Here is a 14,774-nt window from a genome sequence, read left to right on the forward strand (position 1 = left end):
TGTGTTTAAGAGATTATGACAGAAGTGGGGTACCAGCTCCCTCATTCTACCTACCTCAGCACCTTTAAAAATTTTCCCAGAAATTTTGGCATGTGAACATATTCACGCTCTTTGTAACATGCAACTCACCTCACACTTACACAACCGTAACTCGCTCACACCCGCTATTCCATCACTGTAAGTCGCTGATAACCATCCACTCCCACTTGCTCATTCTCACTCATTCATTCAGTCCAACTCACTGCCACTCTTCATGTCTCTCTAACTGTCTCCTGCCTCACAGCCACAGTCTTCTTTGTGCTATCCTACTGCTACTGTTTCCTCTCACTGTTTGTCTCCCGCCTGCTCTCCCTTACTGCTACTGTCTCATTCATTCCATCTCACTGCTGCTGACTCTTCTCACTGTCACAATCTCTCTTCTTCAGTGAAAGTGTTACAGACTCTGTCTCTCATTATCACTGGCTCTCACCCACTTCCACTTTCTCCTCTTTATTCCTATCTCATTGGCACTGCCTCCTTCACTCTTTTCCTAGCACAGTTCTGTCACTGTCAACTGTGTTCCACTATCATAGTGCCCCCTCTCTTTCTCCCACACTGTCACTGTCTCCTTAGCTCTTCCTGTACTACAACCACTGTCTACTATCTTCCAGTATTTATTACTTTTCCGTCTCTTTATAGCTGCCAATATCTCCTCCTGTCTCAGCATAAAAAAACACGAGTATGTTCGCATGCCAAAATTTTGGGTTAAAATTTTTAAAAGTACTGAGGAAGGTAGAATGAGGCAGCTGGTACTCCCTTTTCAGTCAGAGTCTTTTAAATAGCTGGTTCCCTTTTTTTCTCTGGCACAAAAGGGCATGTCACCCTCATGAAGAGTACTTTATGAGTCTCTGCAATTTTGACGGTTTACTTAAGTAAAACTGAAATCCCACAGAACTAATGTCACACCGCAGACGAGATTTTATGAACACAAAAATTTTAGATGAGCTTCAGAACTACGTCTTGAGGTTCCCAGAACCCATCTAATGCTTACGGAGACACTTTACAGCATATTTCACCGTTCTTCATTACTTTATAAAGTACTTTTCCGCTCCATATTGGATTCTACATACGTATTTTACATTTACAGGTAGGGTAAATTAGAACTTCTGTATCTCGGAAAACATAAATACATCAAGAAAATTTCCAAGATTGTTCGACACAGGAATTTTAGGAACGTTTCGTAAAAATTACACCCATTGGCTGTGCATACACGCCATGGAGTCTGTGGCTCGGTTTTGGTACCCAAGAACAACGTTGTTGAGATGTTTCTCCATAAAGGATAAAGATTTTGAAAATGGAAAGATAACACTTCTAGATAAATGCCTAGAGAATATAACATTAGAATCTGAGCAATTTGCTGCTGTTATTTGTCATGTAGATTTCGCTTCATACCGGATTCTACGTGCGTATTTTAAGCGTACAGGTAGTGTCACTTCGAACTTCTATATCTCGGAATCGGACAAAGATACCAATAAAATGTTCAAGGTTGTTCTGAAATATTAGGAATATATCATAAAAATTTCAACCATATGCTGTGCATAGCCTCTTTGGAATAAGTGTTTTCTGAGGAATCGGTTATGATCTATCGATGCCTCCATAAGCCCCTTAAATCCCCACCGTAAACACATTAAATGCAAATAGAACCAACCAATTTGCTCCATTTGCCTAAACAGAAGGAAGTGTGTACTACGCACATGTTGACCCCGTACTGTAGGATAATGACGCTGGATGATTTTTCTGTTGAGTATACGAATGGTCCATAGCCCAAGGGCTATTTAAAGCAGTTGATCCTACGTTACTATCACCAACAGAACCCGAAATATGAGCCCCGCAACTAACCAGTTTTTATGCGCCTCGTTTTGGAATATACTAGATAGAGCATTCTGTTGGAACGTACTAGACAGAGCATGCTGTCGCATGCGTATCGATATGAACGAAGAAGGAGCAATAAGAGTGGAAGACCAGGAACGAATTGCTCGAGTAAAAAAAGGGATGCATACTTTCACTTCTGGTCAGCCTAAACATCGAAGAAGCAACGAGGAAAATAAAAAAGGTTCAACACTAGGATTAAAATTCAGGGTGCAAAAATATTAGTTGTAAGATTCAAGATTCGCCAATGACATTGCTGTCCAAAGTGGAAATGAAGAATTTCAGGACCTGTTGCATCGAATGAACTGCCTAATGACTAATGAGTACTGAATATAGACTGAGAGCGAACCGAAGGCAGACGAAAGTAATGAGGACTAGCGGAAATGGGATTAGCGATAACTTGACATCATAAATGGTGACCACGAAGTAGACGAAGTGAAGGAATTCGGCTACCACGAAAACAAAACGGACGAAGCAAGGGGACATGAAAACCAGACTAACACAGGCAAACAAGGCAACTTCAGCCAAAATAAGCGTACTAGTATCTAACTTGGACCTTAATTTGGAGAAGACATTTCTGAGAAAGTGTGTTTGGAGCACAACATTGTATATTAGAGAATCTTGAACTGTGGGGAAACCGGGATAAAGGGGAATCGAAGCATTTGAGATATGGTGCTATAGAAGGGTGTTGAAAATCACGTGGACTCATAAGATAAGGGATGAGCAGATTCTCTGCAGAATCGATGAAGAAAGATAGATATGAAAACATTGACTAGAAGAAGGGAAAGGATGATAGGACATGTGTTAAGGGGACATTGTATGTCCTATGCCACCAATGTCAAATTATCTAATTTTAAGACCCCATTATCTTGGAAAATTTTTACGACACCAACTTACAATTTTCCATAATTATTGAATGCATCTTTGTAGATACACTGAACTAGAACTTTATTTATGGATTCTTCCGTCACTTCTTGATAGAAGAATTCCATATTGATGGTTGAATAACACTTAGGCAGCTTTTTGTTCTACTGATTTTTATTTGTATGTACTAGTTTTCGGGTTATTAGGCCATCTTCAGATAACTACTGGCTACTGATTACAAGGAGCTTGTGTTCTTATAAGAACCAAACATTCTGGACTAAGATACAATGCACTTACATATGATCTTTAGTTGTGGTATGTTCTTTAACATAATAAATCACATTTTATTTAGAATAAACATTATTGCAAATTTACAATTTTTTTGGTATTTGTTGTGAACAGTTGCACTGGACATTAATTGTTGGTTGTACAACAGCGATGTTTTTTTGGCGGTTACATTTTGTTATTAAAAAATTGTGCATTAATATATACCAAATATTACATTGTTACAGTTGAGTTACAGTTAGGAATGTAAACACATAAGGGAAATTACGTTATATTGGGGTGTGAATTTGTTTACTATTGGGACACTTTATAGTTAGTACCAGGTTTACTTTATTGTGTGAAGTTCAAGAATGGTGATGTGCTCAGTTGCAATTGTTCATTCAGGACCAGCTGGGGATTTAGGGCTAAGTGTTTGTTAATTTCAAGTGCTTCTAGTAGGCTGAGTTTTCTGCCTTTGTTGGCTATATGTAGCACTTCTGTGTGTGTTAGATATTTATGTCCTCCTTTGAGCACATGTTCAACAAAGGTGGAGTCTGATTTATTTAATCTCCATCTGCGTTCATGTTCAGTCAGCCTCCTTGATATGGTCCGGCCCATTTGACCGATGTACAGTTTATTGCAGTCAGTGCAATTATCTCAAGATGGCTTAATAAGCCGAAAACTAGTTCATAAAAATACAAATCAGTAGAATTATTACTAAAATTGTATTGTGGGGCACGTTGTCTTTTTTTTTTAAACACTCAATTTATTGACAGAATTTTGTAAATAAATGAACATAAACACAATACACTCAGGATATTCTAATTACTCTAGCTCCACATGTGTTGAATCTCACACTTGGCATGCTGTGAAAATTTCATGTCTCTACCATCAGTACTTTTTAGAAAACGGGTCATTTATTGCAAAAAACGTAGTTCATAGATATTGAGGTTTAAAACTTTTTTTATTACAAATTCTTATAAAGACTTACATTTCTGCATCTTTTAAGGACCAGAATTACCCTGGCCCATAATGTGTCTCTTCTTCAGTGTCACAATGGCCCAGTGCTTGCCTCCTCTTTTCTTTCTTGCTTCCTTTGTCATTTGCTGAGTAGCTAACTTTGCATCATGTACGCAAAGCTCATCCTTCCTCACAGTCCTTTAGCTGTGTTCTGTCCAAATCTTACTCCTGACTTCTCCAGAAAATTAAGTCTTTCATAGTTTTCACCATTAAAAGTTATTACAGCATCAGACACTACTAACTTTAGAATCATAAGGCCAACAAATTCAATTTTTAGGCACACGGCACCACACATTATTGAAGGACTCGTTCACATTCTGGGTCTTCCCATGTAAACACTTCTTTAGTAGCTCAGGATTTACCAAATCTCTGTAAATAGGTTTGATTGCCTCCATTAGTGACAAAGGAAGAGAATTATGTGTAAATTCATACAGGGTGCCAGAAAATTCAGTTTGAGTATATTTACACCAAGTGTTTGTTGGAGGTGGACATGGTTTTTCATTGGTTGATACTCGATGAAAGAAAGTGCTCCACACAGCTCTTGTCATCTTCCCATAATATTCCTGTAATTCATCAATTACTTTGACCGTTAGTCTTCCAGCACATTTTATTGTCTTGCCATCAGACAGTTTTGTGTTGCCCAGCTTGGTTTTTAGGTCTATTCGTAATGCCAACTTCTGAGACGAACCAGTAGGCAGAAAACAAAGCAATTCATAGCCTTTTAGACTATGTAGTTCCCAAGATATGACTGCTCAACTGTGGCAGTATGTACATAGCGAAAATTGACAGTTACACGTCAACATTCAAAATATTATTTGAAGGTCTCACAATTGTCTGATTTTAATGTATTATATACCAAAATGTTCAGGAAAGTCCAAAGTACATTATGGAGTAGAAAACAGAATTGGTCACATGCAAGCAGAGAGAAGGATGGTGGCGGTCTGACTTACTGCACACGGTCGATCGACCAATATGTCTCTGTAGAGGGAACGTGCCGAGAATTTTAGCCACTCACTCAGTTTGCCCGTGCTTGCCACTTTGGAACGTGCGAGACTTTTAGCCACTCACTCGGTTTGCCCGTGTTTGCCACTTATGGCTAGATGGGAGCTAAATTTGTTATTTGTACTGATTCTTTGCCGGCAGCCAAAGAGCGCTGTGGAGGCTAAACTGTCGGCCAGATGAGTAAGAGTACCGCGTCTCCGATACAAAGTTGAAGGCATTCAACAAGGTAAAGAGACGTCAGAATCCTGAACGACATGTCTGAGAGAGAAAACAGTGTTGTAATCGTGTGTAAATTATAGATACAATGAACATCGTGAAGGACTAAACACGTTCGCCGAACAGTTGAAATATATGGTATCGTGTGAGTAGAGGATACTCCTCAGAAGTTAAGTCCCATAGTCCCCAGAGCCATTTGAACCATTTTTGTTGGTCATCCGGTGGATTATGGATGTCTTAGCACAGGAGATGAGATCTATTAAATTTTTGTTGAAAAATTTGCCTTTAGTTATTTCGGGAATGCTTGTTTTACTTCATCATAATTAAGACGTTCTCTTCAGCTAGATGTATTTACTTGATTAATAATGAGGATAATTTTCACGTGGGCTTAATCCTAAGTGTCCAGAAAAACACAGTTTGCTACCAATGTATAAAGAATTTGCTTACTTGACAGTAAAGTTAGTCTTCTGATGAGCTTAATCCATACGTGTCCTGAGAGCGTATCCGGTTACTAGTTGGCACGTGTATGAATGAACTTGTTACTAGTACTGCGTTGCGTTCAGTTTATTCTACGTCTGCACCTACGCTCCGCAAGACGCCTGTCAGTGTGTGGCGGAAGGTTTTTCTTGCACCACTGTCTTTTCCACCCTTGCCTGTTCCATTCGCAAGTGCTGTGTTCTTTGGACATATGTTCGCGAAATTTCACCAGTAAACCTCTCCGTGATGCATAGCGCCTTCCAGATATCAACTGATACTAGAGGTTATTGAACATTTCCGTTTGGTTCTTGTGCCATCTAAACGATTCCATGACCAAACGAGCCGCCCTTCGTTGGTTCTTGCCAGTCTCTTCTATTAATCCAACCTAGTATGCTGCCAGACTGATGAGCGACACTCAAGTATCTATTGAAAAAGTGTTTTGTAAACTACGACTTTTGTGGATGAATTACGTACCTTCAGCAATCTGTCAATAAATCTCGGCCTGGCGTAAACGTTTTCTATAATTTGTTTTATGTTGTCAGTCCACTTAGGTCGCTCACGGTGGTTACTCTTGGGTATATAATGGTAGTTACGATTTCCAGTGATTTGTGAGAAACAGTAGAATCAAACAGTAGTGAATCTCTTCGCCTGTTGATGGGCAGTACGTTACACGTATTTACGTTCAGGGTAAACTGCCAGTGCCTGTACCAGTCGTCAATCCTTTGCAGATCTTCCTGCATCTCACTGCAGCCTTCTGGCGTTACAACCTTACCGTAGACAACAGCAACTTTCACGATTAGCCTCACGGATGCTTCAACGTTATTTAATAGGTCATTTCAAAAATACTTTTACAAACTTCAGGTACAGATTCTTCGCACCAAAATGTAGAAAAAAGTTCGTATAAACATATGTCCGAAAATACTTCGTTTTCGAGTTATTAATGAAGGTTTAAATTCAACAGCTTTCCAGCTACAACCCACCTGCTTCACGCATCCATGCATCTGTTTGACTTGAAGTGTACCCAAACTAGTGTACAATGTGTATCATGTGTAGTGGTGCCATAGAGGTCAAAACAGAAGGGAGGTGTCATTACGTCACAAACTTTAAGCTGATGTCCACCATCTTAACTAGTGCAGAACATTAGGTACACCGCATTTATACCTCCATAGTTCACCATGCTGATACTTCCCCCATGACGTCACTCTGGCGTGCCCGTGCCCAGTTTCGATCGTGTTAGATAGTTTGATTGTGTGGAGACAGACTTGTTTCATCAAAAATGCCTGCCTGCATTGTTTACAGGTGTACTAATCGATCCGATCGTAATCTAAAGTTTAAAGGAATCACATTTTATTCTTAAGAGGAGCTGTTCAAGCATATATTCTTTTGTAGATATGAATTACTGTTGTATTGTTTATTTTTATTGTAGTGGTCCTATTTCTGTCATTTAACTTTAGCTCTACCTTAATTTACTCAGTGTCTGTTCTTTCTCTGCTTTCTTATGTTTATCGTTGCCTTCCAAAGCGCAAACACTCCGAAAGCCGAGTCACATTTTTACAAACTTTAGATATAGACTCTTTCCACCCAAACGTGAAAAAAAGTCCATATAAACGTATGTCCAAACGTTTTCGAGTTATTAATGAAAGTTTACATTCAACAGCTTTCCAACTACAACACAACTGCTTGACGTAACCATGCATCTGGTCTCGTTCCCGCTCACGCACGCCTAACCGCGCTTATTGTTCGGCAGCGTCTCATGCCCTGAATTCCTCTCACCGGTTATTATTCCGTATTCATTGTTGACATTTTCTTCCCCTTTGAATAAGATTCTGGCTAGAACAGCCAGAGACAGCGTCAGGTGTGCTTGAGTTTTGTGTGTATGAGTGTACGAATGTGTATGTGTGCTTTGATTCCTTTCTGAAGAAGGCTTTGATTGAAAATTTATATGCCCGCCTTGTGCTCGGCGTGTGAGTATCAGTCTATCCGTTTCACAGTATAATTATTCCCTCATGAAGTTTGTTGTAAATAATCCACTGCAGTTCAAGAGAAACAATTATGTACATAATTACAATACCAAAAGAAAAGGTTGTCTGTAACACAAACAGGGGTTCACAATGCTGTAACCAAGAGTTCTGATCAGTTACCCAATGATATAAAATGCCTGACACGCAATAAAGTAAAATTTGAAACTAAACTGAAAACGTTTCTCTTTGACAATTCTTCCTATTCCGCGGAAGATTATCTATTCCTGTAATGTGTAAATGGTGACGGGTAGGAATTACTGATTAATATGTGCCTCTGTTTAATTAAAATAGTAAAAATGATAGACATGGAGTCATTTTTACAACAAAAAAAATTGATGTCAGTATATAATGATGCGTTCCTTATCATTACGGTTTATCATGCAAACGATACATGGAACATAAACTAATTAACTATTGGTATATCACAAAGCATACTTTGAAAACCGCAAAATAAAATTCAAAAGTAAAATCAAGCAGATGATCAGAGTAGACATACATTCCAGTTATGATGGTCCTGAAACACTGACAGAGTTACTGGCGGGAAATATTCTGAGAAAAGATGCAAATAGGCTACTGTTGGAAAGGTAGGCCTACAACTTACACAGGTTAGGCTATTATAACTAAGAAGTTGCTTACATACATTTTAAAGAAAAACATCCATCTTAAGAGGTCTTAAGCGTTTGAGAACATCCTTTTAATTACGTTTATAGCATTCCACAACGCTGGATATGTTTAAAAGATTTCATCTTTTGTTACCCTGTAAATTGCTACTACTGGGTACACACTGAATGAAGCACCATAGGAAGGATTTCAGAGTAAGAAGATGGGTAAACTACAGTGAGACTAATGCATTGACAAGCTAATAAAACAAGAACTGTATTCTGCATGGAGGTTCACCTCTCTACAGTGCTGTTTCTTTGACATTTCAATAATCATTCACTTTATTGACATGCATACAGTGCTGTTTCTTTGACATTTCAATAATCATTCACGTTGTTGACATGCATAAGATACGATAGCATACCTTGCTTCTTTCCTCATTGCACGCGTTTATGCTAGCAAAGAATACGAAGCTAAGTTTTTTGCAAACGTGAACACTAAAAATGTTGTACATATGAGTTGAAAGCTGAAAAATGTAACGAACAAGAAGCAGTACCCCTACCAGTAAGCAAACAAGCAATGGTTTCGGAGTTCCAGTTTCATTCGCTATCGATACAAATAAAGGAAAAGTGAAATTAAATGGATTACGAAATGCTTTTCACATCACTTCCTTCCCTTTCTGGTTATCCAGAATATAGCAGCAAAAACAAGTTACATTAACAAGGTCAAATGTGTCGTATTACTACAGCAAATACGCGCTCAAGAACAGAAAAACGTTCGAAATTGCGTTCCCTGACAATATGTTATTCAACTAAGGAGTATAATTGTTAGTTAAATGAAACAACAAGTTTACTGTTACCAGTAACGCGTCGTGGAAATAAATAAAACTGTGCCTGGTAACAGTAAACTTGTTGTTTCATTTAATGTCAATAACAGTCACGGTAAAGCCTAACCCAAAATGTTCGCATTTAAAGGTAATTGTTAATATTTAAAACAGTTGTTGCGTGCACACGACAGAAATAATGAACAAGAAGCAATCGTAAACAGTAGTCTGCTAATGTTTTGGCTGTTTAAACTGGCGACAGACCCTGCCCATTTTTTATTCCAAACAATGTACAGCATAAGTCTCATATAAGTCCTTACCACAGACGTACATTACTAGACTGGAAATTCCGTATACAGTTTCACTGGCGTCACTGAATCCTACACTTTCGAACATTAGTATGGTGGTGAGCACAAAGGGCGTATAAACAACTGTTTGTTTACTGATAAAACAGTCGTGATAAATGGGGATGAACTCATGTGTTACTTTACCTTTAGAGTTTAGACATAATGATAAATACTTGCGTCTTGTTTGGCTGTAATTTTTCGTACAGCAGATGGAAGATGCAAGAAAAAGAACATGTTTGAACGCAAGTATAACTAGAACGTCTTACGTGTTTTTGCTTTTGTACTATATGTAAGTCTAAATACTTACATTACAGGTCGTGTTATCTAAAAAAAACTGGCAGTGTTTAAATAGGTAACGTATATTTTAAGGGGTTTAATCAATGTAGTATTAACAGAGGTACATCAGACATGTGTATTTTTAACAAGTTTTGATCGACTTTTCTTCGAAGAGTATAGTCGTTATGAGAGTGCTCCTATAAGTAGAACGTGCTCTTTGTGGTTGATAACAAGTGTCTTTAGTGATTAGAGTGTAATAACGAAACTACTGTTTGCTTTGAATGTGTGTACATGTAACCTGACGTACTTGTAACACCATTCTGCAATGTATGTGTTAAACCACCTCTCCTCCTGAAATTAGGAAGATAATAAACTCTCAAGAATAAAAGTTCACATGGAATTGATGGCATTTCCAGCAGGATAATAAAAGCTTGTTCCCAAGAGATAAGTGGGATTCTTGCCCACATATGTAATAGCTCTTTGAAGCAGGGTATTTTCCCAGATAGACTGAAGTATGCCATTGTTAAACCACTGCGTAAAAGAGGCGATACGCCTGATGTCAACAACTACTGCCCAATCTCTCTTCTGGCTGCCTTACACAAACTTCTTGAAAAAGTAATGTATTGTAGAGTAGTTTTACACCTTTGTAAAAATAAAGTTCTAATAAAATGTAAGTTTGGTTTCCAGAAAGGTTTTTCAACGGAAAATGCTATATATACTTTCATTGATGAAATATTAAATGCTCTGAGTAACCGGAAGTCACCCATTGGGCTTTTTGTGATCTCTCAAAGGCTTTTGATTGTGTAAATCATGGACTACTTCTAGATAAGCTCAAGTACTGTGGTATTAATGGGACAGCGCTCGAATGGTTTAAATCATACCTAACTGGAAGAGTGCAGAAAGGTGAAATAAGCAGTTCACATAATATGCAAAAAACTGGTGATTTCTCAAACTGGGGAACAATCAAGAATGGGGTCCCGCAAGGTTCGGTCTTGGGTCCTCTGCTGTTCTTAATATATATTAATGACTTGCCAATCTATATTCACGAAGATGCAAAGCTGGTACTTTTTGCCGATGATACAAGTATAGCTGTCACACCCAACAGACAAGGATTAACTGGTGAAATTGTAAACGATGTTTTTCAGAACATCATTAAGTGATTCTCTGCAAATGGGCTCTCATTAAACTTTGACAAAACACAGTATATACAGTTCCACGCAGCAAATGGAGTGACACCATTAATAAATATAGACTTGGATCAGAAATCAGTAGCTAAGGTAGAATATCGAAAATTTCTAGGTGCATGTATTGATGAGGGGTTGAACTGGAAAAAACACACGGAAGATCTGCTGAAACGTTTGAGTTCAGCTACTTATGCTATTAGGGTCATTGCAAATTTTGGCGATATCCATCTCAGTAAATTAGCTTACCATGCCTATTTTCATTCTCTGCTTTCGTATGGCATCATATTCTGGGGTAACTCATCATTGAGTAAAAGAGAGTTCATTGCACAAAAGCGTGTAATCAGAATAATTGCTGGAGCTCATCCAAGATCATGCTGCAGACACTTATTTAAAAAGCTAGAGAACTTCACTGTAGCCTCACAATATATATATATATACGAAATTTGTTATTAACAATCCGAACGAATTCAAAAGTAATAGCAGTGTACATGGCTACAACACTAGGAGAAAGGATGATCTTCACTACTCAAGGTTAAAAACAACTTTGGCTCAGAAGGGGGTAAATTATGCTGCCACAAAAGTCTTTGGGCACTTACCTAATAGCATCAAAAGTCTGACAGATAGCCATATAGCATTTAAAAGGAAATTAAAAGAATTTCTTAATGGCAACTCCTTCTACTCATTAGATGGTTTTTTGGGTATAGTAAGTAGGTAATTTCCCCAACACCCACAAAAAATTAAAAATATTAAGTGTCCTGTAATATTCTGTGTAATGTAATATCTTGTATAGATACCTTTTATTAACCTGACAGGTTCCACATCATTACGAAGTGTCGTATTCATGATCTATGGAACATGTACTAATGTAATCTAATCTAATCTAAAAACCCATCTAGTACGCAAATATCTGCTTAACTGCAGAACTTGTTTACACTACATAGGAAAGTTTACGTCAATTCGTTTCAGAGAATCGTAGCAGTACAACTCACAAACTTCCCGAAGCCGTCATCTTGCCTCACCAAACCTAAGGCTTCAGTAAAATATGAGTCTTTGCCAGTCTAGTAATGTATGTCCGTGGTCTCTACAGGCAAGTGAAGGTTCCATGCAAGATCATCTTTGGCTCAATCTATGATCTATGTTTACTCTTTGTTTTTCCTGATATATTGTTCTGTAGTTTAGTTAGCTTTGTCACTTTGATGTTATTTTACGTTACAGATTATTTTAAAGGCAGTAAAATGTGTTTTGCAAACCCGAGATAGCTGGTGACCCCGACGTGATATATGACGGCCAAAAGCGTTAAATTCGACACACATTTGCGCCCCGTACCGCGCCGCGTCGCACTAAGAACAGCCACATCAACGGCGTCGCGCGTCTTCTGCGCTGCACACCAGCCGCGCCTCGCATCTGTAGCCTACTGATTCTGCAGTATTACTAAGATGGTAGATCAAGTTCCTCTGTCAGCTGCAGACGCACCTGATGGTGCTGTTATAAACCCCGTCACAGTAAAACCACCACTGTCCTGCCAGTAAAATCCTATGCTATGGTTTGCGCAGTTGGGAAGCCAATTTGTACTAGTCCAAGTCAACGCGGACCACACATAATATAGTTATGTTGTGGCAGTACTGAACAAAGAAATGACGCCGGAAGTGAAGGAAAATCTGTCTTCACTGCCGAAAAAAAAAATTGGAAACTTGGGATAAGTTCCTAAGGGACCAAACTGCTGAGATCATCGGTACCTAGGCTTACACACTATTTAATCTAGCTTAAACTAACTTACGCTAAGGACAACGCACACACCCATGCCCGAGGGAGGACTCGGACCTCCGACGTGGGGAGCCGCGCAAACCGTGGCAAGGCGCCTGAGACCGCGCTGCTACCCCGCGCGGTACGTTAATGTTAAACCTAGGCCTACGACGCAGGGTTGAGTGGAAATGTGTCGTGGCAGACATCATACATCCTATACTGAGAGCAGATCTATCATTTTATGGACTTGTACCCGACCTCTGGCATCGACGCCTGCTGGACACTGGCACAAGCGTAGCTAGCAGAGAACTAGTACGTCATGTGGAAAATGCTGGCGTCCGTGGAATGACTGGAGATTAGCGAACTTTTGAACAATTTCGCCACATCACGTGTGACGCTCCTACATTAGCTCCTGTGCAGCACTCCATAGCGCACTACTACCTCTTCATGCTCGACCAAGTCGTTTAGCTTCAGAGAAACTGAAAGTGGTTAAATACCCGGATGCAGAAACTCTTCACCGACTTGCATTGAAGCCTGCGGTACCATTCGAAACAGTTAGGGAGCACTTGGAAGGGTGCATCAGTCCATGATTCGTTGAGCGGATGCGTGGTTAGAAGCAAGAGCAGGACATTTCGAGCATTTGCCATGAGTTTATGTGTTGACGAGGTCCCATCTCTTACATTGTAAACTTTCATTACTTACTCATAAAAGAAGGATTTTCGGACAAATATTTGTGTGAATTTTTTTCTTGTTTTGGCGTAAGGAACTTGTCCCCAAATTTTGTAAAAGTATTTTTGAAACAGTCTGTGTATCATAAGCAGCAGCGGCACTATAACACTCTGTTGCAGTACTCCATGAAATTAGCTTTGCATGTGAACATTTTCTTCTGGCAAGAACGAGGTGTTGAGATCTGTCTGTTCCACCACGGGTGTTGGTACACAAGCACTCAATAAATAACTTATTTTCAAGAAGTTCAAACATTTCTGAACCAACAGGCTCGATTGCGTATCTTTTTATAGATGTAGCTGGTGAGGGCAGACTTTTTTATTTATCCTTGTTGTGGTTGTGTTGAAAAAAAAGTAAAAACCTGGAGGGAAATTTACGGTAGGATCATAGAGTCACCACTCTTTTTTTTTTTCACCCTTCCCTTCTATCCGCCCCTGTGTTGATGACTTCGTATCACGAACATTCATTACTGTTTCCTCTGACTTCTCGACTACGTCTTCGCTGTCGGTTTTCCATACTACTCACAGTATTAAGTGACACGGTTAAGGAGGACACGACCTGTGTTGTCAGTTACTGTGGCGCTTCGGTGTGACTCTGTTTGGCCCCGAGAGCATTCTGTTTCATAAGATCTTCTCCGTTGGCATAACCTGTTGCGCAAACGAGATGACGCCTCCATCGAAGGAACCTGTTGCTAGGCTTGTTCTAAACTGCGCGTCTGCCGCGGTATGCGACTGCGGATCATTTTCAGTGAATAGCAGCTTGAGTAGAGCCTCCATGCCACTCTCCTCCTCAGTATATTGCAGTCACTTTTGCTAGATTTTACTTTTTTATTCATACAGCTGCAAAAGTATAGCTTACTGTCACATCACACACCATCTACCGATGAAGGGATGCCTTCCATTTTCGTGTTTCGTGGTTCAGTGTCGCGAGTCCTGGTTGACATAATTCTTTGGTATTCGGGAGCATGGTAAATCAGAACCCAATAGCGACATGCTAATTAATATTTTACATGTGCCTCTCAGTTAGTCTTTACGTAAACGCTAAAAACTTCTCACGAAAAATATTTTTCTCAGTCCGTATGCGTTTGATGACTAAAGTATTTTGATAACTACTGTGAGGAAAAAAATATTTTTTAAAAAAATCTGGATAACGGCAATACCGCACATCTCATTTATTTAATTGATTATTTTACATGTAATGTATTTTATATTTTTATTTATTTAATTATTTCGTAAGTTAATATACCATCACGCTCAAAAGTATCCGAACGAGCTGAGTTCCGCCTGATTTTCGTGTAGGCCAC

Source organism: Schistocerca nitens, chromosome 2, assembly GCF_023898315.1.
Source record: "Schistocerca nitens isolate TAMUIC-IGC-003100 chromosome 2, iqSchNite1.1, whole genome shotgun sequence".
Lineage (NCBI taxonomy): Eukaryota > Metazoa > Arthropoda > Insecta > Orthoptera > Acrididae > Schistocerca > Schistocerca nitens.